The sequence below is a fragment of the Arachis ipaensis genome, chromosome B6 (assembly GCF_059453495.1).
Source record: "Arachis ipaensis isolate K30076 ecotype BB chromosome B6, ASM5945349v1, whole genome shotgun sequence".
In the NCBI taxonomy this organism is placed as follows: domain Eukaryota; kingdom Viridiplantae; phylum Streptophyta; class Magnoliopsida; order Fabales; family Fabaceae; genus Arachis; species Arachis ipaensis.
Window position 1 is genome coordinate 112,040,305 of NC_142441.1, and position 6,292 is coordinate 112,046,596.

Genomic DNA, 6,292 nt, shown 5'->3' on the forward strand with positions numbered 1-6,292 from the left:
ACTGATTAGGCATAGCATGTGGAGAGCTCATATTCGCGGCTTGTTACCGTTTCCGACACTGGTTACTAGCTTAGCTGAGCTAGCTGATGTCCCGTGGGAGGACAATGACGTGACACCACCACCTCCAGATGACGACGACAAGGAAGTTACTATTCCCTGGGGTGTGTGGGTGCACGAGAGGCCCCCGACTAGCTGCCGTTCTCGAGCTAGAGCGGCAGTCGAGGCAGCTATACCATCTTCTTCGACAGCAGCCCCACCTCCTTCAGCACCCGAGCCCACTTACCTACTGGTCCAGCGTCTGTTTCGGTTCTTGGAGCGCGAGAGGCTCCATGTCAGACGCCAACTGGATCGGATGGATCAGGCACTCATCTCCCTTGGCGCTGAGTTACCTCCGCTTCTAGACTCTCCGACCTCCGATGAGCAGGATCATCGGGAGGAGGCTGCGGATGAGCCGCTTCAGCAGGATGCACCTCCAGCTGCGCCTGACACTACAGAGTTTCCACGGACCCATGAGGAGCCGGTTTCACAGCCTCAGACAGATTCAGCAGCTACCGTTGTACCTTCCACTGATCCTCCGGTTTAGCATCGAGGACGATGCTTGGTCTTAAGTGTGGGGAGGTCACCGGTAGCATCATTAGAGGACCGGTGAACATTTTGGCTACCTTCTGAGTTACCTTACTTTGCATAGCTCTTGTATATATTTGATGCATCTAGAGTTTATTTTGGATACTCTTGCCATTTTGGATACCTTTACTGCTTATTTTGGATTTTAGATATTTTGATGCTTTTGGATATCTTTATATGTTTTAGATGATAGATTCCATATTTTAGTTGGATTTTTCTTTATACATTTTTGCATATCTTCTTTTGTATATCTTTCGTTTTAGTTTGTGGTTGTGATTAGAAATAATGTTTTAAGTGAAAACTTAGTCACCCTTCTTACATAAGAAATCAGTTTAAGTGAAAAAGAAAAGGGTAAACTAAGGAAAATAATTTTTGAATTTTTCAATCACAACAATGCTTAGTCAAATATTGAGATTTTCCAAGAATTTTAATTATAGAACATAGGACACCAACCCAATTGATTGAAGAAAATTTTTGGTGAAACTTGCTTGAATTCATACTTTGTAAAGCATGTATTGAACTAAGAACACAAGCTTGTGAGACTTGAGCCTTATGGTGTGGTTACATTTTTATAACCACTTATTTTCCATTCTTGTGTGCAATTGTTCTCTTTCTATGATTGTGATCCTTGATTTGCTTGATTCTATATGTCCAATTATTTCTGGTATTCATGCATTTGTATGATTGAGGCCATTATTTCATTAGCCCACTTACCCAAATAGCCTACCTTTTACTCTCCATTGTTAGCCAATTTTTGAGTCTATGCTTAACCAACTTACTCTCCTTTTAGCACATTACAAGCCCAAGGCGGAAAACCAATGTAAGGTCCTTGTTTGGATCTTTGATTAGCTTAGGCTAGTGAGAGTGTCTATTACTCAAAGTTGGTGAGGCTTGGGAATATTAGATGGGATAAAAAAGGGTAGTACACTTCCATATTCAGGAATTGGGAACATACTCATGTATTGATTGAATGTATAAGACCTTATGCAATTGATGTCCTTATACAAAAAAAAAGGGAAATATAGAAAATGAAAAGAGAAGAAAAATAATAAAAGGGGACAAAATGCCCCAAGGTGAAGTTCAACAAAAGGGAATCAATGCATAAGTGTTATGAATCAAGAAATAAGATGCATGAACATGTAAAAAAAAAAAATTTAAAGAATGGGTAGTTAGAATAGTTTGAATGTGTATAGATCATTACATAGGTTAGGTGGGAAAGTCTATGCTAATCAAAGATCTAAACTCTAGTCCACTTAACCATAAATGATCCTACCTTGACCCTAGCCCCATTACAACCTAAATGAAAGACCTCATGATGAATGTATGCATGCATTGGATAGGTGTTGATTGTTAGAAGAAAATCAAATTTTGGAAAGCATGATTAGAAGAGAATTGAGTGAATTAACCCTTAAACACTTGAGTGAATAGAGCGGATACACATCCGGTGAGGGTTCAAAAGTTCAAGTACATGTGCTCACCCATATTATTTATATTATTGCAAGTTTGAACTCTTTTTTTGATAATTCAATACAATTGTGGATTGGACTTAACTCCTATTTCCTTAGCTATTGTGCCTATACATGTCTCTTGGGAATTGATTTGTTTGAACTAAGCATTTGCACTCACACTAGGTAGTTGCATTTAGATAGGACTCATATAGTTTAGTTGCATTTAATAAATATCATACCCCTTAGTTCCTTCTTATCTTAGCATGAGGACATGCTAAGGTTTAAGTGTGGGGAGGTTGATAAACCCCATTTTTAGGGTTTATCTTGTATTGAATTTAGAGTATTTTGATGACCTTTTCTCGCATTTAACCTATGAATTAGCATGGTTTTGTTATCTCTCCCGTATATGTGCTTAGGTGTAAAAACATGCTTTTTAGGCCTTATTTTGATGAATTTTGATTTCTCCTTGATTCCATAAGAGGCCTTGATGTGTTTGCTAGTAATTCCAGGATTGAAATAGGCCAGGCATGGATCAAAGGAAGCAAGGAAGGAAGCATGCAAGTGGAGAGAAGCACAAAAAGCCAAAGAATTGATTACGGCCAAGCACGCGCACGCGCACAAGGCGCTCGCGCGCACATTGCGGAATCAGCCAGGGACGCGCACGCGTACCGTGCGCGCACGCGTCGATGTCTGCACATGACTTCATTAAGGCAACACGTGCCTGGCGATTTTGAGGGGTTTCTGAACCCATTTTTGGCGCCAATTGCTGATAGAAAGGAATAAAAGGATCAAGGCCTAAAGGAGAGACATAACAATTGGAGAAGAAGGAAGTGATAGCTTTAGTTTTAAGTAGTTTTAGAGAGAGAAGCTCTCACTTCTCTCTAGGATTAGGATTAGGTTTAGGTTAATATCTCTTCTTAGATCTAGGTTTAATTCATGCCTTAATTCAATTCTCCTTTGCCAATTCTTAATCTTCTCCTCTTCCTCTCCCTAGTTATGTACTTTAATTCTTGTAATTCTTCACTTTGTTTGGGATAGATTGTTGTTTCTTTTATTCCCTTTTAATAATGCAATTTGAGGTAATTCATGATAATTGTGATTTCCTTGATTGTTGTTGTTAATTCTTTACATTCAATTGTAGTTAGAATTCACTCTTGTTGTGATTGACTATACTTTTCTTTTGTGCCTTCCAAGTGTTTGATTAAATGCTTGGTTGGATTTTTGTATAGATTTTGTTCCTCTTAGCCTAGGTAGAGTGATTAGTGACTCTTGAGTTATCTAATTCCTTTGTTGATTGATAATTAGAGATTGCTAATTGATTTGAATGCCTGTAAAGCTAGTCTCTCCTTTAGGAGTTAATTAGGACTTGAGGAATCAAATTGATTCATCCACTTGACTTTCCTCCATGATTAGAGGTTAACTAAGTGGGAGCAATGAAAAATTCTCATCACAATTGAGAAGGATAACTAGGATAGGATTTCTAATTTTCATACCTTGCCAAGAGCTTTTATAGTTGTTAGTTTATTTTCATTGCCATTTACTTTTCATGCTTCTTATCCAAAACCCCAAAATAACTCACAACCAATAACAAGACACACTTTATTGTAATTCCTAGGGAGAACGACCCGAGGTCCAATACTTCGGTTTATAAATTTTAGGGGTTTGTACTAGTGACAAACAACTTTTTGTATGAAAGGATTATTGCTTGGTTTAGAAACTATACTTTACAACGAGATTTCATTAGTGAAATTCTAAACCGTCAAAAATCCAATCATCAAAAAGTATAGTTTCTAAACCAAGCAATAATCCTTTCATACAAAAAGTTGTTTGTCACTAGTACAAACCCCTAAAATTTATAAACCGAAGTATTGGACCTCGGGTCGTTTTCCCTAGGAATTACAATAAAGTGTCTTGTTATTGGTTGTGAGTTATTTTGGGGTTTTGGATAAGAAGCATGAAAAGTAAATGGCAATGAAAATAAACTAACAACTATAAAAGCTCTTGGCAAGGTATGAAAATTAGAAATCATATCCTAGTTATCCTTCTCAATTGTGATGAGAATTGTTCATTGCTCCCACTTAGTTAACCTCTAACCATGGAGGAAAGTCAAGTGGATGAATCAATTTGATTCCTCAAGTCCTAATTAACTCCTAAAGGAGAGACTAGCTTTAGAGGCATTCAAATCAATTAGCAATCTCTAATTATCAATCAACAAAGGAATTAGATAACTCAAGAGTCACTAATCACTCTAACTAGGCCAAGAGGAACAAAATCTATACAAAAATCCAACCAAGCATTTAATCAAACACTTGGAAAGCACAAAAGAAAAGTATAGTCAATCACAACAAGAGTGAATTCTAACTACAATTGAATGTAAAGAATTAACAACAACAATCAAGGAAATCACAATTATCATGAATTACCTCAAATTGCATTATTAAAAGGGAATAAAAGAAACAACAATCTATCCCAAACAAAGTGAAGAATTACAAGAATTAAAGTACATAACTAGGGAGAGGAAGAGGAGAAGATTAAGAATTGGCAAAGGAGAATTGAATTAAGGCATGAATTAAACCTAGATCTAAGAAGAGATATTAACCTAAACCTAATCCTAATCCTAGAGAGAAGTGATAGCTTCTCTCTCTAAAACTACTTAAAACTAAAGCTATCACTTCCTTCTTCTCCAATTGTTATGTCTCCCCTTTAGGCCTTGATCCTTTTATTCCTTTCTATCAGCAATTGGCGCCAAAAATGGGTTCAGAAACCCCTCAAAATCGCCAGGCACGTGTTGCCTTAATGAAGTCATGTGCAGACATCGACGCGTGCGTGCACGGTACGCGTGCGCGTCCCTGGCTGATTCCGCAATGTGCGCGCGAGCGCCTTGTGCGCGTGCTTGGCCGTAATCAATTCTTTGGCTTTTTGTGCTTCTCTCCACTTGCATGCTTCCTTCATTGCTTCCTTTGATCCATGCCTGGCCTATTTCAATCCTGGAATTACTAGCAAACACATCAAGGCCTCTTATGGAATCAAGGAGAAATCAAAACTCATCAAAATAAGGCCTAAAAAGCATGTTTTTACACCTAAGCACAAATACAGGAGAGATAACAAAACCATGCTAATTCATAGGTTAAATGCGAGAAAAGGTCATCAAAATACTCTAAATTCAATACAAGATAAATCCTAAAAATGGGGTTTATCACTTGGGTCTGATTAGATTTAATAAAATCCTCACAAGAGCTCATAATGAGAAACTGGAGTTACACTCAAGCGAAGATTGCTCTGGATTAAATAAGTCATTATTTCTACTCCTTCATATCCACCAAAGGGCAGAAGAAAATAAAGTCTCAGATTTCTTAAGATTTATCTTTAATCAAGTCTGAATGTGCATCATCGTAAAACACTACGCAGAAGTATAAAGGACAATCTTTCAAGCAATAAAGGACAATTTCAACTGCACCATTACAACGAATGCAAGTATCAAAAATAGCAAGAGATCTATGGACTCTAAAGGAGGCAATAAGCAACACGTCATTGAGGCATAACCAAACCATAAACTTGATTTTTTTAGGAATAATGAGTTGTCAAACCCATAATCAATTCTCATTCTTCTGTCAATCAAACTTCTTCCTAGCAACCCAATTAGAACCAGTCTTAGAGGTATAGAAATTTGAATTACCCCAAATCCATTGAGGTTCAGGTCCATTTTGAATGTCAGGATTAAATCTATTCAATTCTGCTTTAATAGCCTCAGGAATTATGGTATAACAAACATCAAAATTTTAATGCCCGTCTTTCCAAATATCCTTTATCCTGAAGTCTGTATCTGTAATGTGGACAAAAGGAAACTCCACTGCTAGAGGTCCTTGCGGCCTCCAATTGTCAAACCATAAGGACTGGTCCATCTGGCCACTACACCAGTTATAGCCATCCCGAATCCACCTTCCAGCTTTCTGAATATTACGCCAAACAACAAAGGAGTTTGTATCATAGGAAGTATTCCAAAGCAAGTTGGTAGACTGGTATTTAGATATCATAATTTAAACCCACGGCTTGTTAGGACAATTCAGAAGATGCCAGATCAACATCCCAAGGAGAACAACATTCACACAATGGGCATCTCTAACTCCTAACCCACCAAACTTCTTAGGGGTCACAACAGTTTTCCAATTGACAAGACTGAGACCATGCCCATTAGTTTTACCTTTCCATAAAAATTATTG